The sequence below is a fragment of the Rhinatrema bivittatum genome, chromosome 10 (assembly GCF_901001135.1).
Source record: "Rhinatrema bivittatum chromosome 10, aRhiBiv1.1, whole genome shotgun sequence".
In the NCBI taxonomy this organism is placed as follows: domain Eukaryota; kingdom Metazoa; phylum Chordata; class Amphibia; order Gymnophiona; family Rhinatrematidae; genus Rhinatrema; species Rhinatrema bivittatum.
The window spans coordinates 44816818-44840290 of record NC_042624.1 but is presented as its reverse complement, the minus strand read 5'-3'; the positions used below and the strand labels follow the sequence as shown (position 1 = coordinate 44840290).

General features: G+C 43.8%; 1 protein-coding gene and 1 long non-coding RNA gene across 3 annotated transcripts in view; one reads left to right on the top strand and one right to left on the bottom strand.

Moving 5' to 3' along the window:
* Positions 1–23473, bottom strand: part of LOC115099970 (uncharacterized oxidoreductase ZK1290.5-like) — a 299743-nt gene that overhangs the window by 129832 nt on the left and 146438 nt on the right. The window lies entirely within an intron of this gene.
* On the top strand, positions 282–15286 carry LOC115099971. The gene is made up of 4 exons (XR_003858924.1): positions 282–384; positions 9219–9313; positions 11186–11392; positions 13465–15286. It is a non-coding gene; the product is annotated as an uncharacterized LOC115099971 (long non-coding RNA).

The following is a 23473-nucleotide window of genomic DNA, read 5'->3' as shown; positions in this document are numbered from 1 at the left end:
CTTGTTTGTTGACCTTTATTTCTACCCTTTCTATAAGGTTGCCATATTATCTCATCATAAAACCTCATAATAACTGATTTAATATAATACATATTCATTATTATAACACAGCCATGGATGTTACAGCAGCCTTCACTTGCCAACAGAGGGGGGGGGGGCCCTAATAGCCATTAGATATCACATGGTGTCCCAGATGTCAGAGCCACACCTCTCAAGAAAACAACGTCTGCTGATAAAACTATTTCAGCCACTGCCTCTTCTGCTTTTTCTGTTGTTGCTACTCCAGCTGCTTCCTTCTCGGTGTCTGTCATTTGCTCCCATGGGTATGAATAGCTGTGTTACTTCCATGCCCAATCCCTTGGATGTCACTCAAATGGGAAAAAGGTAGGAAATAACTGTTTTTACTAGGGAACATTTGGATTCACTGGAGGCGATAAGAATGTTTACTAGAAATACTGTGATTTGCAAATGCTGTTAATAAAGAACAATTCAACCTTTAAAGTGATGAGTAAAGAGGAGAAATCCTTCCCTCTCCCGCCCCCCCTGCCAACTAGTAACACTACTACAATTAATACCCTCACACTGTGGACTATTTTCTCAGTTGGGGCACAGCCTGGTGGTTGAGAAACACTATATTAAAGCATGTTAGACATGCTTACTGTATAGGCACTGTATTCCTCGCAGGCTGTGATATCTTTTATTGGACCAGCATAACAACTATCCCAGGAATTATTACAGCTGGGGTTTTTTTTTTGTTTTTTTAAAGACTACATTGGCACATTCTTTATGCACTATGAGAGAACTGCAGAAAAGGAGTCCATTATCCGCTTGTCAGAAACATTCCATAAAAAGGTGAATGCTGCACAGGCACATCTCATTAATCATGGAACAAAATGCACTGCTGAAGGCTTGTTTCTGCATTCAGCAATACTATCTTCAGCAGAGTACAGAGCTCTGTAGCATTAGGCAAAACTGGGTAGATTTTCCCTAGATTTCAGAGAAGCCCGCAGATAAGCATTCATTTTCAAATGTTTACGCTTTCTCATTCAGATTACCAGTGAGCGTAAAGAGCTTTGATGGCACATTGTTTTAAATGCATACTTTACCAAGCATTGATGGGAGGATGAAAGGTTGTGTTCTAACTTTCGTATCATCATCTCTGTCTTATCTGATCATTTGGGTGTGGTACACCAATCCACACTAACCAACAGCATATGAGGTTTGTTGAAGTCTACATTTCATAGCAGTATGACTGGTTTCATACTGCTGTGAAACACACTGCCAGATACATGGATCATTACCTTGTACACAGAGTATTATAGAGGCAATACTCATAAAACGGCATTAGAACAGAGCTTCACAAACCTGTCCTAGTGACCCCACAGCCAGTCAGGTTTTCAGGATATCCACAATGAATATGCATGTGATAAATCTACACATACTGGGTCTCCAATGTATGCAGATTTATCTCATGCATAATCACTGTGAATATCCTGAAAACCTGACTGGCTGTGGGGGTCACCAATATAGATTTGGAAAACCTTGAACCATTGTTTGCTGCTAGAACTAACAATTATTACCCAACTTGCATAATGCATGGACAGACATAATCCCCACATTGAGTCTATTAGTATATGATAATAGATGCAATGTGGGGAACATCTTCTTTTGCTATGTACTGTAACAAAGAGTTCCTTTCCTGCAAAATCTTATTTTTCAGTGATCCAACAGTGTGTGAGTATATTTATCTATAACATTTCTGCTTACTGTCTTACCTAGAAAGCATCTAGTCCTTGGGACACACCTAGGCAATCTGGTTTTCAGGATATCCATAATGAATATGCATGAGATAGATCTGCATACAATGGAGGAGGTGCATGCATATCTACCTCATGCATACTTACTGTGGCTATCCTGAAAACCAGACTGGCTAGGTGTCCCCTAAGGACAGAACTGAGAACCATTTCTATAAGGGGGATTCTACCTCTCAATGTGCATCAGATGCATCCAACATTCCTTCCAGGGCTCTCAGAAAATAGAACTATGATGCAGGAACACACCCAAGGCTTATGGTATCAGCACGTCGCTTTATGACTCAGATTTGGGAAGAAAATACATGATCTAAACCCTGACCTTGCCTTGGCAATGATGTATGCATCCCTCCAGGATGGGAAGCTCTGACAACACTGTTTATTCATGCAGCCCTAAGCTTGGGTAAAGGCAGCTGCCGTCAACTTTATAAGGTCATGGAGGAAAACACAGAAGGGAAGGTTTCCTGTAAGGGATAAACTTTTCCTTCCCACCAAAGGGCTTCAGAACTTAATGCCTGCCAAGGTACACAACCCCAAAGTATGATAACTTCCAACACTTACTACTGTGAGCAGGCAGCTGCACAATCCCACAGGCAAGGCTTACCCAGATACCAAAGCGACTGAAACAGTGTGATCACATCGCTCCATGTATACAAAGACACTTTTGGCTCTGAGCCCTTAATTAGCATAAAAAACAGTCATCCAGTGATTAGAAACCTCACAATGTGTTAAAACAAAAGTAAAAAATCAATACATCATTAAAAACAACAGACAAAACGTCTTGCTGACATAAATCTGTTGTTTTAGGTTAAAATGTTCCCCAAAAAGAATTCATGATACTTTGATGGTAACCGTCAAACCATTTATAGTTTATGAATAACTGTGTCCACTCTGAGGATAAGGCCCAAGATGGTTATTAATAGTATTTTACTTTTATTTATTTATTCAACATAATATACTGACTGATATTCAAAAACATCTCCAAATGGTTTTCAATAATAAAAGGGTACTAAACTTTTATTATTAGCAACTAGATTCACAATGAAATAAGCTGGTGGGCCTACTTCCCTTTCTAGTAGATAAATGTGATCATTAAATCCAGCATCTGAGACTCAGCCGCAGCCAACAATGGAATGAGGATGGAAAGAGCACAATGAGCGCACTTCTCTGGCCACAACTCATGCTGCACCTGCTTTGTGAATAAATGGAGGACTTTGGTTTCCAGAGCTGCCAATCGGGTACACTACAATCCACCCCCAACAGTCACACCTCTGGAGGCCAAGGGGATGAAGGAACAGACAGGGAGAGACAGAGATGGCCAGAGGCCCTCACCATATGGCAGGGGGGGGGGGGGGGAGAGAGAGAGAGAGAAGCACTGCTAAACCATGGAGGGAGGAAAAACCCAAAAGAGTGGGAAGCTGAAGAACCCCAAGGTACAGGAGTAGCCAGGGCCAACTCTAGGCTAATCCTGTGCAAAGAGAAATTGGTGCTCCTTCCCACCTCAGTGAAAGTTACCAGCTTTACTCATGCCACCATCTCCAGTCTTGCTCTTATCTTCTATTCTCCTTCCTCATTGATAACTTCCCTGTTCTCCTCACACCTTCTATCCATGCCCCTCGTCTTCCATCCTTCTCTCCCCCACACCTTCCATCCCTGCTCCTCAAATCTTCCATCCTCCGCCTCCTTGCCATTCCATTCCTGCTTCAGCTCAGTCCTGCCAATAGGGGAGCAGTGCTGGGGTCTCGGCACGTCTAAACACTGCTTTCTGCTACCGGTGTCTCTCTCTCTCCTGCGTGGTTCATCAGTGTAGCACATGGGCCAGAGAGACACCAGCAGCAGTGTTTGAAAGCACCAGGACCCCAGCACTGCTCTCGTCTGTGGGGGTGGCAGTACCAGGACTTCAGCCCCACGGGCCACAGGGAAAGGGGTGGCATTTGGCAGCAAATCTTCCTCACTTCATGGGGTGAAAGGGGTGGTGGGCGGATGAGGGACCATAGCTGTTCTTCAGCCCACCTGCTGCATTAGGAAGGAACACTGGTGCTCCCAGAGTTTGGGGCCCTATGCACGGGTTGGACACTCTAAAAGCCAGGCCTGGGAGAGGCACTCTCTAGAAGCTGGGGGCTGTGGGAAAGCGTGACAGGTTTAACTGGGCCCTTTTGGTACAGAGGATGACTGCCAGTAAAATAAAGCTTCAAGCAAACTATGTTTTCTATTTTCTGTTTGTTGTCAGGAGTTTTACCCCACATTGCCTGAATGGAAAGGAGGTAGTCCTAAGAAACAATAAGAGCCCAACTACAATCATACAATCATTTGGGAGGGGTTTATATCACAGACACGTTTTGAACTGGACAGCCAAGAGCCCAGTGGTATGGCTGAGGGCCAAAAGCACCCAAGGGACCATTCAGGCAGTGGTAAAAAAATTAATATGCAAAAAACATAATATTCCATAATATTTGTATAGTGTTATGAATTTCTGTGAGTTGCTTTGTTTTAAACTATTTTATTGCTTTATTGTGATCTGCTTAGCTTGACATATTATAGGCAGAATATAAATATTTTAAAAATAAATTAGGCTGTTTCCTTGCATCTTGCACCAAAGTGTAAATGTTTCTCCATGCCGTTCATCAAATAGCAGACAAACCCCATAAAGCAACAGTGTTGACCCTCTGTGATAAAAAGGCACAATAAGCTCTCTGTGGACCTTGCTCAGAGAAGTCTCACTGCTGCAGTCTTAAGAAAATATAACAACAAAAAATGAAGGGGAATTCATATCAAGGGATTGTTCCAAAGCAAAGCCCCACAAAAAAAGACAGTAAATAGAGCAGAAAGAAAGTGGGGATGGCAGAAGGGGAGTGTATTGATGGGGGGTATAGGGAAAAACAAGAGATTAGATATTTCCATAATCAAATCTGTGCAATGCTCAGTAGGTGAATAGAGATTTCAGATGGAAGATGTAGGTATAACGGAAACCAGTAAAGACTGAAATAATTACAGCACTGCTCTCTATTAAGAGCTTGTCTGAGTTATCACTTAAGTGATTACAAATGGTAAAGAATATTACAGCTAGAGTGGCTAAGGGCCTCAGGAGCCAGGATCATATTACTCCAGGCCTGTGTGAGTTACACTGGTTACCAGTTTCTTACCGAGTTAAATTCTAACTGCTAGTATTTACACAATACAGATCCAGATTATTTAACCTGGTTTTTGACTCCCTATGCTCCTGTGAGAAGGTTTAGGTCTGCAAAACAAAATCTTCTCAGGATTCTAGTTCCATCACAGGTTAGACTTGGTTACATGAAATACAGCTTTTATTTGTCTAGCACCTGTTTTATGGACCAAACTTCCTTTAGAAAGCTGCACTATTGAATATACCTCCAAAGTTAGCCAGATAGGTTTATCCGGCTAACTTTACTAGCCAGTGACTGAATATGGACCTCTTATAAAATATGTTGTGGAACTAGTATGGGAAATCTTCTACTTGGCTCAAAGAGTAATCTACTGCCTCCTGGACTTCAGACAGGATCAGACAATATCACTGCATTTCAAAGTATTTACCAGTTCATTAAAAAATATTAGAAACTATTTTTATGTTCAAAACATGATGGTGAAATAATGAAATCAAAGCTACGTATCGTCTGTTTACCCAGAACATTTTAACCAAAGTGCTTTCTGCTCACAATGCTTCCCCTATCACGATAGGAGCGTATGTTGGAAAGTGGCCAGTCGGCTCCATTTTTACTGTGACAGTGCAGGGCCCGAAGCCTATCGAGCACTCTGGGCCGCACTAGCCCACCAGGGTTAGAAAGGTGTGATTGGGGGACCAGGGGGTCTCAGTCTGGAAGAGGCAGGTTGGGAAGGGAGGGGACAGGCCTGTGCTGAGTGATTTTCTTGCCTTAGGGTCACTTCTAGAAGTGGCAGAGGGGTGGGATGGAGGAGCCTCACAAGATTCACCTCCTCTCCGCTCCAAACCGCAAGCCTGGAAGAATTTGAACTTACCTCCACCTTAGAGATAGAAAATGTGCTAAAGAGACTCAAACCTGCATCACACCCTCTGGATGCGATTCCATCCAACCTCCTCATAGCATGCGCAAAAGATGTCGCTAAGCCTATCGCTCAGATCAACGCCTCCTTATCTCAGGGCCTAGTCCTGGACCCCCTTAAACTCGCCATCTTAAAACCTTTATTAAAAAAACCTAATCTCTCCACTGACAACCCAGCTAACTTTCGCCCGATCGCCAATCTTCCGATTATCGCCAAAATCCTGGAAAGAATAGTTAATAAACAACTTTCCGAGTTCCTCGACAACAACAACATCCTCTCCCCGGCGCAACTTGGATTCCGTAAATCCCATAACACAGAATCCCTGCTATTATCACTGTCAGATAACATCCTCATGAACTTAGAAAATAAACAACCCAGTCTGGTCATCCTCCTCGACTTAACTGCTGCATTTGACACAGTGAACCATGAGATTCTCACAGAACGATTAACCGAGATCAGCATTAAAAACACAGCTCTAAGCTGGTTCAAATCCTTCCTCCAGAACAGGTACTATAAAGTCAAGATCAACAGCTCAGAGTCCACACCTTTCAATTCCTCACGAGGAGTCCCTCAAGGCTCATCTTTATCCCCAACTTTATTCAACATCTACCTGCTACCGCTATGTCAGCTCCTGTCCAATCTACAATTAACCCATTATGTATACGCAGATGACGTCCAAATCCTCATACCTATCACCGACTCACTGCACAAAACACTACTCTTTTGGAATTCCTGCCTTCTCTCCATCAATAACCTACTCTCAAACCTCAACCTGATACTAAACACCGACAAGACAGAATTTCTATTGATCTCACAAGATGGCAACTTTCCGATAAATAACTCAATCCTTGCTACGCTCCCAGCCTTATCACCCCGGGTCAGAAACCTAGGGGTAATCATGGATAATCAACTGAACTACAGAGGTTTTATCAACAACACTGTAAAAGAATGTTACTTCAAACTCCAAGTCTTAAAAAGGTTAAGACCCCTCCTCCATTTCTACGATTTTAGGTCTGTTTTACAATCAATCATTTTTTCAAAAATCGATTATTGTAACTCACTGCTACACGGACTTCCAGACAACTCATTAAAACCTCTTCAGATGCTACAAAACTCAACAGCAAGGATTCTAACAAAGTCCAGCAAAAGAGACCATATAACACCTATTCTAAAGAATCTCCACTGGCTCCCAATCAAATTCAGAATTCGCTATAAACTATTATCAATCATCCATAAAGTCATTCACAACATCACTCCACTGGACCTTAGGATTCCTCTACAATCTCATGTCTCCTCCCGTCCGCTGAGATTAGCACCTATCAAAACGACATTAAGTAAAAGAGCTCTTTCCACGGCTAGTCCCAAACTGTGGAACTCGCTCCCACCTGACCTCAGGCTGGAACAATGCCCAATCACGTTCAAAAAAAGACTCATTACATGGTTATTCTGTCAAGCCTTCTCTTAACAATACTCAGCTTCCACAGCTCCCTCGGACATCCCTTACCCAGAGCAACCCCTTAAGTACCCATTAACTTATGTTATATAGCTATAATTGCACCTTCCTTCTACCCCTCTTGCAGTCAACCTTCCTCATTCTAGTTGGCTTAGGCCACACTGGATCATTTCCCTCACCTTGTCACTCCTTGTTCTACCATGTTATTTTGTTTCCAAGTTATTTTCTTCCTTGTTCACTGTAAGACATATCTCATGTCATTTGTTTGATGGTTGAAATGTAAACAAAAGTGATTAGTAACTCTGTTACCTGAACCTCGGTATAAAAAAGCTTTAAATAAATAAATAAATAAGATCCCCATGGCTTTTTCACCATTTGGGGGAAGGGGGCTTTAAGCTCCTCAAGACTCTGCCCCGGAGCACTGGGATGTGTGTCAGCATCCCGATGCTTCTGGGGAAAGTTAGTTACGACTCCAGAGCTGTAGCTAACTTTCATGACAATAACACAGCTTGTGATTTTTCAGGCAAGCTGCATTAATTTATTACCATGAATTTGCAGGCATAGCAACTCATAAAAATGTGCAATATTTAAAATACCACACATTACTAATGTGTTAAGGTGTTTACCATGCAGTAAATGCCTAACATGACTTAGTACATATAGGACCTTCCCCCCCCCCCCCTTCCCCCGTAGTCACCGTCTCTTTAGGATCCTAAATTTAGTAACTCCACTCTATCCAATTTTCAAGAGAACCAATTTAGAACCCTAACTCCCAAAGTTAGGCACCTAAACCCTTCAAAAATCAGCTTCCAAGTAAATAGTGATGAACCAAAACTTGTACCATGCAATGGAAAGCCATTTATCTTAATGAAAGATTCAAGACTTACGAAGATAATTGATCCCATAATAGAAGATCTTGGAGGGACAACAGCAATCAATGCAGCCAATATATGCAATGCAATCAGAGATGAATTTAAAAAATAGGCACATTTGATTTCAGCTGGATCGTCTAACTCAATTTGACAAATCAATACTTGCAATAAACATCCTGTTCGCTGCTGAAGACCAAATTGTTCTGTGGATTTTATAATGAGGAAGATTAAAGGAGACATACTTGAGAACCTATAAAATTTGGATATGGACACGGTCACTAATTAAGCAGCTCATATAACTGTACTTTGTACCAACAGACAATGGATCAAATAATAGTTAAAAAAAAAAAAAGTGCCGCATATGATTGAATATGAAAAAGGAGATTATTTAAGTGACTCCAGCTCATCTACTGCAGAAGAGCAGGATAGAATGAAGGACAAGGAGAAAGATAATACATTGAAAGAATATTGAGCTACTCAACTTTTTCACAAAAATATGCAATATATGCAAGAAACTAAGAAACCAAACAATAAGGGTAGTTCTATTAGTTAAAACTGAAAACAATTCATTTTGGATTGCCCTACAAGATGACTCTTAACTTGTGACATATTGGAGCAGTTATTGGAATTGCAGGAGTTTTCTCAAGATTTAAAATAATAATAATAATAAATTGTATAGCACTACCAGGCATGTGCAGCACTTCAGAGACACACATAAGAGACAGTCCCTGCTCTTCGGAGCTTACAATTTAAACAAGACAGACAAAAAAAACAAATAAGAGGCTTTGAGTTAGCACAGTGAGGCCATGAATAGGAAGGACTATACCAGGTGGGTTAAATGTGGGATTAATTGAGGAGAAGCAATTTTAATTTAATAAAGCTGCAAAGAATGAGGGAATCATTACAAAAGAGTTTCTTTAATTGAATAATGGTGCAAAAGTGAAGCCTCTTAAGGGCTTATGCAAGAAAACAGCCACTGCTGCTAATCCTGCCATGAACTTCTTCCTCTTACTATATAAGCTTGTCCTAATCCTTTTTTAGGGTTTTAAACTGTCCAGTCTCATTAAAGGTACTCCTGGGATGCTTACAGGCAAGTGACGATCTCCGCCACACAGGGGATCCATTTCTTTAAATCTGTAAGTAGAGTATCCTTGGTGCATATGAAAATTCTGCCTAGCTGTAATTACACAGAAAAATGTCTGAATATATTAGACATATAACAGGCAAAAAAGGGGTTGAATTAGCACAGCATATACTACATTTTCATTGCGAAAAAACCAATTATAGACATAGTCCAAGATTAAGAATTTTTTTTAAATTGATTGCACAAGTCTTCACACCCCTTGACCCAATACCCCTTTTACCTCAGTAACAGCCATGAGTCATTAAGGATAAGTGTCTACAAACTTTACACAATGGGATGGTGCCGTTTTTGCCCATTCTTCTTGGCAGAAGAGCTCAAGCTCTTTCAAGTTTGTCTGGGGATTATCTGTGGCTTGCAGACTGCAATTTTCAAGTCTTGCCACAGGTTTTCTATTGGACTCAGGTCTGGTCTTTGACTGGACCTACTTGAGGGCTCTCTCTTTCTTTTTGCTGGCCTACTTCATTATTGCTTTTGCTTTATGCTTAGGATCATCGATCTGCTGAGAAATGAATCTTCTCCCCATTTCCAGATCTGTGGCCGACTGGAACAGGTTTTCCTCCATCCATCTTCACAAGCCTCCCTGTCCCCACTGCTGCCACCACCACGGTTTATGGAGGGGATGTTCTGTGCTTGCTTTACGCCATACCTATCACTCAGCATTGAGACAAAATTTTCCATTTTGGTCTCAGACCACAAAACCTTTTTTCCACATGCATGCAGTGTCCCCTTTGTGTTTCTTTGCATGCACTACGTGATACATCATATGGCTTTTTTTTTTTTAAGCAGTTGCTTCCTTCTTGCCATTGTCCCATACAGGCCATGTTTGTGGCGCAATCTTGAATTTGTCGAACATTTTCCCCAGTCTCAGCCAGAGGCCTCTATTTCTTTTAAAGTAATCTTAGCCTCACAGAGATTTTCCGCAGCAGTTTCCTGAACAGCTGGCTCCTGATTTTGGAGGGACAGTCTGATGCTGGCCGTGTCTTGGTGGTTCCAAACTGTTTCCACTTAACAATGATGGACCTGACAAAGTCCCAAAGGATATTCAAAGGCATTACCATTGTCTTATAGCCTTCTCCTAGTCTATGCCTTTGGACAATGTTATCTCAGAGTTCTTTCAGCATGTTTTGATCTTTTCTTCAAATGTTCAAATTCACTTCATGCAACTGAAACAGTTTGATTCTTCATTCAGGAGTAATAGAATCAGCGCAATTAATTTGATTAGATACAAATGGACACTAACTTATTATAGGCCTTGTCAAGACATTTTTGAACTGGAGCTAATTTGGATTTGCTATGACAAAGGGTTTGAAGACATGCAATCAAAGACTTTTTATTCTTAATTACTTTTGGAATATTTCTAGACAGTAATTCTTTCATGATGAAAATGTAGAGTATGCTGTGTAGATCAGTGAAACAATCTCCTTTAATGTAATTTGATTTGTATTTTTTAGACAGAATACTGGGGTTTAAGATGGGAAGATTATGTAGAATTCTTGCTACATTTTTTGTGATTTTAGCTTCATTCCCCAGGACTGTGCTTCTCTCCCTTCCCTGAACAATCACATTCACCTACAAACCATTAATATTTAAATTTCACAAGGCAACTCCTTAAGAGTTGCAATATAAATGCTGTTCAGCTATTTCAGATCCAAGCATGAGGAAAGTAAATGTGAGAGACACAGAACTCACCACTTTAGTTAAAAAATGTTTTCAGATGATTGAATTCTGAGTATATGTGAAAGATGTGTGAATGGACAGTAACTAGAAATGAAGCCTTAATGACTGGCGCTACTGCTCACGTTTCAAACTTTTGCTAATTCAACCCCTTTTTGTGTCTGATACATGTACCTAATATATTTTTTAGACAGCAGAGTGTGAAAAATGTACAAGGCTGTGAAGACATTTACAAGGCACTGTATACCTGGTTATCAATTCAAAAACTGACAACTGCTCTGCAGCCTACCAAAAAGGCAACTAAAACATAATCTGAAGTTTACTATAAGGGATTTCTGCAAGGCATGGTTGAAATAGCAGCTGGAATCTCCAGAACAGCAACATATTTTTCTAGCAGGTTAGTATACAGTATAAAAAAAAGCATGAAAAATACATTTTTGAAAGTGAAATGACTCTCACAGCTATACATCTAGAGACTAGATATCAATTGCTGTTGTCTGGCATGGACACAACTAGAGCCAAGTGTCATCTCATGTCAAAAGAGGAGAAGATAGGGATTGTCATTTATGGCAATGGAATGTATATAGAATCAATGAATTCTCATCGACACACTAGAACAGTGGTGGGCAAACTATGGCCTGCGGGCCAGATTTGGCCCTTAAAGGGTTTTAATCCGGCCTGCCTATCATTTGGGTACACTCCATTATGTGTGGCCTGTTGATGCTTTGACCTGTCTGCCCTGCCTCATCATCAAAGGTCAAGTTATAGACCTTGATGACGCTTAAGCAGGGAGGTGCAATGGCGGGGCTCCCACCCACCCCCCACCAGCGAGGAGAGACCCCATTTGTCGGCACTGGCGGGGAACCTGCTTGTGTGCGCGTGCCTGTGAAAGTGAGAGAGAGAGAGAGAGAGAGAGGGAGCCTGCTTGTGTACGCGCACCTGTGAAAGTGAGAGAGGGAGCCTGCTTGTGTGTGCACGCCTGTGAAAGTGAGAGAGAGCCTGCTTGTGTGCGTGCGCCTGTGAAAGTGAGCAAGTGGGAGCCTGCTTGTGTGCGCGCGCCTGTGAAAGTGAGAGAGAGAGAGAGGGAGCCTGCTTGTGTGCATGCGCCTGTGAAAGTGAGAGACGGAGCCTGCTTGTGTGTGCACGCCTGTGAAAGTGACAGAGAGAATGGAAGTCCGCTTGTATGTGATCGCCTGTGAAAGTGACAGAGAGAGAGTGGGAGCCTGCTTTTGTGTGTGTGCCTGTGAAAGTGAGAGAGAGCCTGCTTGTGTGCGTGCACCTGTGAAAGTGAGCGAGTGAGAGCCTGCTTGTGTGCGTGCGCCTGTGAAAGTGAGAGAGGGAGCCTGCTTGTGTGTGCATGCCTGTGAAAGTGAGGGAGAGAGTGGAAGCCTGCTTGTGTGTGATCGCCTGTGAAAGTGAGAGCGAGAGTGGGAGCCTGCTTGTGTGCGCGTGCCTGTGAAAGTGACAGAGAGAGTGGGAGCCTGCTTGTGTGTGTGCCTGTGAAAGAGTGTCTGCAATCTCAGGCTGACTGGAAATGAAAAGTTTCCAGATATGGAGGGGGGATTTTTTTTTTTTTAATCCTTATTAGTTTTAATAAGGTAGTATGTATGTAAACCATTGTGATGGCATGTCTGAACGACAGTATAGAAAATTCGATAAATAAATAAATAATTATTGGGTGTTTGATAGGTCTGCTGTTTTGAAATATTTGATTGATTTTTGGGAAAAGCTTAATGTTTTTTTTTTATCCTTTTTCTTCTTATTTATTAGGTGATGTTCTATTTCTCATCTGTTTTGAAATATTCTTTTCATATTTATGTTTTCCTCACTTCTATGCCCGATGTATATTTCTTGACTTTGTTTTATGAGGAATGGTGATATTTCTGTTTTTGATTATTGCACTGCATTTGAGTCTGCCTTTTAGTGGTTTCCAGTCTTTTGTCTGCACCTTACTCTTTATACTCACGGCCTGCATTTGTGGCTGAGGCTAGATGGTCTGTTAGCTGGGAAAATGTCTTGTACCTGATGAGGTGAAGGTTTTTCTGATTTTTGGTAGAGGCTGGAATCCATGAGGCTAAAAATGATGGGGCTTAAGCCTGCTGGATACTGAAATTCTGCAGCAAGTTTTGGAAATTTGATTGATATGTCGAGGTCCCGTCCTGCCCCACCTTCCGACCCTCATTGCAGTCAATAACTTGTAATGTGGCCCCAGCACCAAAAGGTTTGCCCACCCCTGCACTAGAAACAGAAAAAAAGATGACCTGAAATCATTCCTGAACTTAAAAGAAAAACTGAAGCAGCAAAAGATTGTCTGGCAATGAATCAAACAAGATTGCCATTTCAATCAATTTCCTGTTTCAAGTGCAAGCCATCAAATCTCCTCTCAATAATCCTTACATTTATGTTGCTTTCTGTTAACCCTTCACAATGCTTCATCTTCATATTTCTCTCTTTCTGGTTCTATTCTAGCGATGGCATTCACAGACCAGCTCTCTACGATGGAGGCAGTATTCAGACCAGTCTCTTCTACTGGAGCTTCCAAGTTTAGGATTTTACAAATCAAAACTTTGAAAACCAAAGTACAGTACATGGCTTTCCAAATGTGGTTGCTTTGCCTACTGAATTCTCTCTCTGCAACCTTGTATATAATTTCCTTGGTTCTCTGTCATTTTCAGGTTCATTTGCAGTTGGCTAGCTTTTGGGGATATTTGAACTGACTTCATTCATTTTTGATGGAGAAGGCAGTTTAGTGCTGTGCACTACAATCTGCCACCTTTCTTGACCAGTTTAATTGCTTGCTAATCACTGAAGCATTCAGCCCCTTCTCTTGGATGGATGCAGGCCATTTAACCAGTAAAGTTTTAGATCCCTCCAGGGAAAATTAATCTTTATTCCCTATCAGCTCTGCAACTATGAAGCTCCTGATATGGAATATCCTGTGCTTCCCCTACTATACATAAGTAGAATCTTTTCCTTATCTACCAAAATTACTCCTTCTCTACCCAAACTTTGCCAGGTCATTTGTTTGTCAATGGACAATGACATCATGGTCTTCCTACTATTCTCGTTCCATTACAATCTTAATGATGCATTCTGTATCACTCCAAGATGCTGTCCCAATAGGCCGCTTAACCACTTTGTCTCCCACCCTTCCTGTCTAAATCTCTTCCCAGGACAACAAAGTATGTTGTCTTCTGCTGTTATTCTTCTGGACTTTCACCTTGTACTCCCCTAAACTCAGTCTACTCTATAGATGCTACCTTGGGACATTCTCTCACCATCAAGGTGCTGAAGGTGTTGTGTAGAGGAACCACTTCGCTCTGCATATCTGAGCCCACCAAGATATGCATTTTTCATTCCCCATGTTGAAAACCTCCATTCCAAAGTTTTCAACATGGGGTATCAAGAAGTGGACCCAAGACTCCAAACCCAGAATTTTATAAATGAGTTAAAGCCAAATCCACAGCTGAGTATTTAATCCTGATTACTTGTTTACCCCCATCTCTTATCCTTTTGGAGATTATTGCAAGATCTTGTAAGAAAACAGAAACTGTTCAGTCTTTTATGTGCTTTCAAACTTTAATCCACAAGGAAAGAAAAGATGCCCATTATAAATGTAATAAATTCTGTCTAATTATAAGCAAAACATTTTACTTCACAAGATCATAGCTCACTAACATTTTCATCTTATTTGACATCATCAGTATCAAACTATCTGTTTTGTGTCACCACTTTGTGGGACGTGAAAAGCAATTATCCAAACCTCTGCTAAGTACTTCATTTTGGGAGATGGAGGAGGAAGAGCAGGCCTGGTCAATCTACCAGAAACTTCAAAGTGAGCAAAAATTCACAGAAGTTTAAAAAAAATAAACAATAACTTGTCTGCTAAGAATCCAAAGGGATAATCAGCTTTCCCTAGATAAATGTCTCAAATTTCAGAACCATAAGAAACCTCACAAAACAACACATTAAAAGAAAAGAGGACATCTAAGATATTTTCTTAGACATCTGCCAACACTTAATGAGATAAAATGTAAAAGAAACAAACTTTTACAGAATGAGGCTCCAAAGGGGTAGACTCAGGAAGAACATAAGAGAATATTTTTTTCATGGAAAGGGTGGTACAGGCAAAAAGAGTAGCAGAAAAGATGGAACACACACTTGTGGCCCTAGCTGCGAAGAAGTGAAGGGAAAGAGTTCAACTAGGGTTAATGGCATACCAAGAAATAAAATGGGCAGAAGGGCTTTTATCTGCTGTCAATTCTCTTTGCGTTTTTGTTTAGCAACTATTGACTCACTGCCTTCATTAATAGATTATTTGAAGCAAAAGCTACTGTAACATAAGATGTAAGGAAGGAAAATATACTAACAGGATAACTTTAAAACATGCGCATAGGGGCTCACACACTCACGTGCAAATATTTTATATTGTGCATGCACATCTATGCGCACAATTTAAAATACGTGTAATTTTAATGTACACATTGCATGCGATTGTTTGCGCACAATGTTGCACGTAAACCATGCACATTTCTGCAACGCGCAACTTCTGGGTCTTCCGGAGCAGACTTATTCTGCAATGCAGCCACCAGCCAGGCAGCCAAACTTTACCACCAGGACCACCACTCACTTAGCGCCCCCTGGTGGTGGAGCATGAAAAGGAGCTGTTCCCCCATCCCTGGACAGAGGAGGAACCTACTTGTCACAAGGCAAGTCTGGAAGGACCTGCAGTGAGACTTTAATCACCAGGCATCATACTCATCCGGGGGAGGTAGATAGCAAGTAGTGGGGTGGAGGCAGGTTAGGGTGTGCATGGGGAGGTCATTAGGGGGGCTCTAGGGAGATAGGGGGGAAAGGTTGTACAGAGGATCACTAGGGCTCTAGAGGTATGGGTAGGTTGGGATGTGTATGGGACTCGCTAGGGGTGCTTTGGGATGAGGGGGCAGGTTGGGGTATGTATGAGGAATCACTAAGAAGGCTGGGTTATGGGGGTGGAAGCAGGTTGGGGAGTGTATGGATGAGTCATTAGGTGAGTCTTTAGGAATGTGCGGGGGGGGGGGGGGGCAGGTTGGTGCATGTATTGGGGGTTCAGAGGGGGCCCCTAGGTAGCCTTCAAATAGACAAGTAGGGCAAGATCAATAGGTCTGATATAGTAATAGATGTACTTTCCATTCATATCATGATATATGTCCATGTGTTGGCAATGTTATAAGTCAAAAATGAAATCAAAGGGAAGGATGACTTAAACCAGTAGTAACAAGCACAATACAGGTGTAATTATGAACTACAACTTCCTCTGGGACAGGTCATTTATTTAATGGTGGCCCCAATAGCAGAGGAAACCTATGGCCTCCTTTTAGAAGGGAGAGATTTGGTCCTGTTGCACGCTTCCTGTTACTCCCCAAAGCTGGGTGTGCTCTATGGAAAGGGACTGCCCAGTTTTCTCCCTCATGAAAAGGGGGTACCCATGGCAGTTCATGGAGTGTCCCTGTTCTGTTGAACTTTTGGGCCTGGTAGCAGCACATCACTTCCAGGTATATTAAGGGAGTGCCAAGAACCACTTATTCCAGACATTAGTAGAAAACAGAACAAAGTTGCTCAAACTGGTTCTCGGGGCTCCCCCCAGCCAGTCAGGTTTTCAGGACATCCCTAATGAATATGCATGAGATATATTTGCATACAGAGGAGGTAGAACATGCACATAAATGTCATGTACATTCATTAGAGATATCCTGAAAACCTGACTGGCTGGGGGGCCCCCAAGGACCGATTTGAAGACCTCTGACATTGTTGCATAGCAGTATGGAGATGACAGGAGCAGATACAGTGCTATTTTTTTGTATAGATTGAGAACCTGAAGAAGGCAGCACGGGAGCTGTGCCAGAAGAAGAGGAGGTGGGCTGGACTTGCAGTGAGCCAGGCGGGGTGGGGCCGGAGGTAAGTTCATGATATTAATACCCCGAAGGTTTTCTCAAGGCCTTCTAGGGCATTCTAGGGTTTCCATCATTGGCTACATTATTGGCCTACCACTCAGCATCATCCTGGTTCTGCCTTGAGCTTAAGCAAACCCTCATGCATACATACTTGGACCTTGGCATTTTTCTGGGTCACAGATAGCACTGTCATGAAGCATTACTGTTGTATATCTGCTAAGGAGTTAGCAATCTGATGTAAATCTGTTAAGAAAGCTGGGCGTTAGATGGGAGGAGCAATCTGAATGAATGGCTCCTAAGAAGGAGGAGTCAGCTATCTTGTAGTGTCTCAGATTCTGTTATATTCCGCTACGCTGGGAATTAGCAATCTGTTAGGGTTCTCAGTGAGGAGTTAGCAATCTGTTATGAATCTGAGATAGTAGTGGTGAATCCCTGGGCCGGTGGCAGATGACCATGCCCCCGGGAGGATATCCCGAGAGGGACCACCGGCAAGGCTTGAGTATGGAGACAGACACACATTAGTTCTTTTATTAAACAGGTTTTGGAAACCACCAGAGGTGGCAGTAGTGAGCTGATATGCCCGGCAGGGCTGTAGTCCCTCAGGCACTGTAACCGCGATCCAGGATGGCTGAACTGTTGAGAAACTGTAGAAAGCGAGTAGGCAGAGTAGACAAGGTTCATGAACAGAACTAGATGACAAAACTCACATAAGGTCTCAAGGAAGCTCAGGAGCTGGAAAGGTTTAGGACTTCGAGGAGCGAGTACCTGGTTCCAGGGAAAACTGAGAGAGCAATGGTAACTCACAATTGTTTGTAGCAGTGATACTTTCCAGTTTGTAGAGAATCTTCAGAGTGTCCAGGAACATGGGCCCTCGAGGAGTGAGTACCGGTTCCTATCTGTAATCTGAAAGTAAAGAAGAGAGCGAGGCCCCCCGAGGAGCAGGTACCTCTGGTAAGTCCGAGGAGGCACAGTAGCTTGGAGGAAACGTAGCCGAATCCGTATCCGAACCCTCTCCTTGCTAACTCACAGCCCGATCCAGTAAAGTCCGTGGGAGAGCGGACTAACGCCCGCTCTCCCGGCGCGCGCACCGGCCCCTCGCCGGTGCGAGCAATCCAGTATTTAAATTAGGCGACGCGGTGCAAACGAGGAAAAGGAGGCGCTAGGGACACTAGCGCATCCCTAGCGCCTCCTTTTGGCCTGGAGCGGCGGCTGTCAGCGGGTTTGACAGCCGACGCTCAATTTTGCCGGCGTCGGTTCTCGAGCCCGCTGACAGCCACGGGCTCGGAAACCGGACGCCGGCAAAATTGAGCGTCCGGTTTTCGGCCTGACAGCCGCAGGCTGAATTCAAAATTTTTTTTTTTTTTTTTTTACTTTTTTTTACTTTTGGGGACCTCCGACTTAATATCGCTATGATATTAAGTCGGAGGGTGCACAGAAAAGCAGTTTTTACTGCTTTTCTGTGCACTTCCCTGGCGCCGGAAGAAATTAGCGCCGACCTTTGGGCGGCGCTAATTTCTTAGAGTAAAATGTGCGGCTTGGCTGCACATTTTACTTACTGGATCGCTCGGGAATACCTAATAGGGCCATCAACATGCATTTGCATGTTGAGGGCCCTATTAGGTGCCGCGGGTGGGCCGCGTGTTTTCCTCCCCTTACTGAATAAGGGGTAAGGGAAAACACGCGTCCAGAGCAGGGTGACAGTGCGCTCCGACGGAGCACACTTTACTGGATCGACCTGTCAGATAGTGCAAATAGAGACCTTTAAATATTGGAAGTGGATGATGTCATCTCAGGGGAACGCCCCTGAGGTTCGCACCCTTGCTGGTACTTCAATCAGAGCACGCGTGCACGCTCTAGGTCAACAGGCAAACATGGCGGATCTGCAACGTCGAGCCGGTCCGGGGACGCCGGAGGGAGACGGCATGGAGACACCACAGTAGCCAGCCGTGTATCAGACCCGGAGGGAGTCGCCACAGAAGTAAAGAGGGCGGAGTGAGGGCGTCGAGCAGCGACTGACGCAACAATTACTTACAAGGCCTAGCTGGAAACCGTTCATGGTGTTCGCACCCACTCCTAAATTTATTCTCACTAAATGTATATGATCCCTATCCTGTACAACTTTGTATTGCTCTAGGCCCTAGATGCCCTGCTATGTAGATCACAATTCAATGCTAAAAACTCTGACACAGAGTCCATATCACAAGAGAGCCAACATCAAATAAAATACAGCTGAAATCAAGCTTCCGTATGTCAAGAAATTCTATGGTTTTGTTATCATCTATATGACATGGCGATATGGGTGTCTCATAGCTAGGAGCATTTTCCTTTGCCTACACCTCTCCCAGAAAAGGGATGCCCTCCAACTGCCTGTATGACTGTGCACATCACATTCTGGTGCATCTGAGCACATGAACTGGCACACATTTGCAGTTCTCTTCAAAGGTGGGAACTGCTCATCGGAGGAGGAGGAGGAAGAGGGCTGTGAAGACCCAGCCCCTTCTGCAGCCCCTGCTGACGCCATTGCTGGGGAGGAGAAGGCCACTCTTCCCCCCACTCCTTCCTCTACCGGGGGAACCTGCAGTGGCAGTCCAGCCCCTTCAACCCCAACCAGTGGGTCCCTAGTAGGAAGAGGTTGATATCCCTTTCCCCATCCCGGTAGGGCCTCCTCATTCTGCTCCGGGATCTAGGGATGCTGCAATTTGAGACTGGACAGCCTTTGCTGGCCAAGGATGGCCCAAGATCCCCTTCCATCCCTCCCATCATCATCTGCTGCCCTGCCAGGGCTTCCTGAGCTTGTGTCTTAGCAGGCTTTTGGGGAGGATATACAGATGAGGAAGGAGAGAGGGATCCAAGCTGACCTCAGGAATCTGTTCAGAATGGTGGGGTGCCTCTGAGTCTAAAGAGCACCTCACGGCAGCTTGGCTCCCACCACACCGACCAGTCTCCTAAGTCTGTAGCACCTGGCCTCCCTAGATCCCTGGGCCTTTTTTTGTTTCTATGCAAGTTTGCACCCTAGAATGCCCCACCTCTATCCCTTATATTTTTTATTTATTGTAAATAGTTCTTTCAAAGTTTTTTTTGTTTTTTTTTGTTTTAAAGCTGGGCCAAAGCTGTCAGTCTATCTAGATATGAGGGAGATAATAAGATGAGATCAGTTAGTGAGTGGTGGCATTAATAAGTGCATTCCTACCTAGAAGCTTCCTGTTAGCGGTCATGAATTCCTGACTGCGAGAGGATGAAGGTATCATGAGTGGATCCTGGATACTGAGATATGATATCCAGGATGATGTCCTTGGCATCGCAGACCACCTGCATATTGAGGTGGCTGAACCCCTTACAGTTGAGGTAAGTGGCCTAGTCTCCCCCTGGGGCCCTTATACAATTGATAGCCCCCAAGACAAAGGGGAAACGTGCTATTTGATTGAAATCAGTCATTATCTGATATTGTTGCTGTCTTCTCCAAAGGAAGGCTATACATTGTAGCATTTTCCTGAGCAAGGCAGCTCTATACATATAGAAGTGGTAGGTTGGCTTATTCCAGCCATAACCCCAGATATGCCAGGGTGGTAGTGAACTTGACATATACTGGCAGGGCATAGCCCCTTCAAATGGTAGATTGCAGCTCCTGCTCAAACTGCTGGCATAGGTCAGTATGGTTTCCTTGTTGAATCTGAACCTGTGCATGACTTCCTCCTCTGAGAATTTCAATAACCTCATATTCCTCCGTTACTTCCTGTTTTCTCTCCCTCCTCAGCTGTTGTGCCATAGGGGTCCATTGGAGAAATTACTTACCTGATAATTTTGTTTTCCTTAGTGTAGACAGATGGACTCAAACAGTGGGTTTAGGCTCCCCTGCCAGCAGATGGAAACAGAGCAAGCTGACGTCCCAATATATATACCCTACAGTGACCCCAGCCTGCCAGTATTCTCTTCAAAAGCAAGTGTGGACAGACTAGAAAAAAATGTGATTAAAAACATGATTAAAACCAGATAACCAGAACTGTACTCAACCAACCATAAACACTGAACTCACACAAGATTCTAGGTACCCCAAGCTAGAGACTGGATGGACAATTACCAGTAAGCCCTTGGGACCCAGAGCCCCACAGGAGGACTACTGACACATTCACGTGGTAGCTGAGGGCATGAAGCTGAGTCCATCTGTCTACACTAAAGAAAATGAAATTATCAGGTAAATAATTTCTCCATTTCCTAGCGTGTAGACAGATGGACTCAGGACCAGTGGGATGTACCAAAGCTACTCCCCATCAGGGTGGGAGGCTGCCAGGGGTCCAGTCAACATCACACATGCAAAGGCTGCCTCCTTCCGGGCCTGCACATCCAGATGTTAAAACCTGGAAAAAGTGTGAAAGGAGGACCATGTCGCAGCTCGGCAGATATCAACAGGAGGCAATAGACTAACTTCCACCCATGACACTGCCTGAACCCTAGTGGAATGAGCCCTAAACTGAGTAGGCAATGGCTTTCCAGCATCCGCATATGCGGCTGTGACCACCACTTTAATCCAAAGAGCTATGGTAGCCTGCCATGGAGAACAAACAGGCGATCTATCTTTCAACAAGTCTCAGAGACCTCCAGATACAGCACAAGACACTTAACATTCAAGGAGCACAAAAGAAGAAACTCCTCCACATCCCTGATCTCATCCGGGGACGGCAAGGAGATGGACTGATTCAAATGAGAGTCCGAGACTACCTTGGGCAAGAAGGATGGAACCAGTACACAACTGTAATGCCCCCGGAGTCACCCGAAAGAACGGCTCCTGACAAGACAAGGCCTGCAGCTTAGAAATTTGACCCGCAGAACATGTAGCCACCAGGAACATAGTCTTCAAAGTCAACAACCGTAAGGAAAGGCCACGCAGTGGTCAGAAAGTAGGGCCCACCAAAAAGTCCAGCACCAAATTAAGATTCCACAATGGAACCAGTAACCTCAAGGGAGGCCTAAGGTGCTTCACTCCCTTCAAAAAAACAGGCCACATCAGGATGAGACAAGGAAACACCATGCAAAAAATCCAGAATGAGAGGGATCTTAACTGAACTAGGAAGAACACCCCGCTCTCCTCACACCAGGCCTCAAAAACTCTCCAAACCAGCACATAAGCCAAGGAAGTGGAGAACTTGCGAGCGCGGAGTAAAGTGGCAATCACCGCAGAGGAATAACCATGCTTTAAAAGGCGAGCCCTCTAAAGGGCCAAACCGTAAGACAGAATCGAGTTGGATCCTCATGAAGAACCGGTCCCTGCTGAAGCAAATCCATGTGTGGTGGAAGATGAAGGGGAGCCTCCACCAGGAGTCATCACAAATCCCCGTACCACAGATGCCTGTGCCAGTCCAGCGCCACCAGTAGTACTATCCCTCTGTGGCCTTCGATTTTGCAAATTATCCTGCTCAGCAAGGGCCACAGAGAAAAGGCATAAAGCAATCTGTCTTCCAGCCAGACCTGTACGAAAGCGTCTATTCCCAGGGACCACACTGAGCTCTCCTGTAACTGTAGAAGTGAGGAACTTTAACATTTCGAGAAGTCACCAGCAGGACTAGGAACAGAAGGCCCCAGAGATCCACAATCAGCTGAAATGCCTCGGCTGACAACACCCACTCTCTCCTGGGTCCAGACTCTCCTTGCTGAGAAAGTCCACTCTTATGTTGTCTTTTCCTGCAATATGAGAGGCTGAGATCATTTGCAGATGACCTTCCACCCATTCCATTAGCTGGTCTATTTCCTGCAAAACTTGATGGCTCTTGGTTCCTCCCTGGTGATTGATATAGGCATACGAACATAAGAACCTAATATATGTCATACTGGGACAGACCAAGGGTCCATCAAGCCCAGTATCCTGTTTCCAACAATGGCCAATCCAAGTCAAAAGTATCTGGTAAGTACTAGATAAATCCCAAGCTACTATTGCTTATTAAGTAAATCATATCAGTTTATGGATTTATCCTCTAGGAACTTATCCAAAGCTTTTTTAAACCAAGTTACACTAATTGCTGTAACCACATCCTCTGGCAATGAATTCCAGAGCTTAACTATGCACTGAGTGAAAAAGAATATTCTTTGATTTGTTTTAAATGAGCTTCTTATTAATTTCATGGAGTGCCCCCTGGTCCTTCTATTATCTGAGAGAGGCCACCATTGTTGCGCAGTCCAACATCACACAAACCGCTTGATTTTGCAACCTGTGGCTGAACTGCAAGCATGTCAGCTGTACAGCCCGGGCCTTCAGGCGATTGATGTTCCAGTGGGACTCTTGGCATTCCAGTGCCCCTGGGCCATTAACTCCAGACAGCGAGCCCCCCAACTATGGAGACTCGCATCTGTCGTATCAACCAGGCTGGAGAGGACAAGGGAACTCCCTTTCTCAAATGATCTTCCTGCAACCACCACTGAAGGCAGGAGCAGATTTCCATCGGCAAGTGGAGACAAACTACATAATCCTGAGATTGTAGGTTCCAACAAGATAGCAGAGAGCACTGAAGAGGACACATATGTACCCTTGCCCATAGCACCACTTCCAGGGTAGC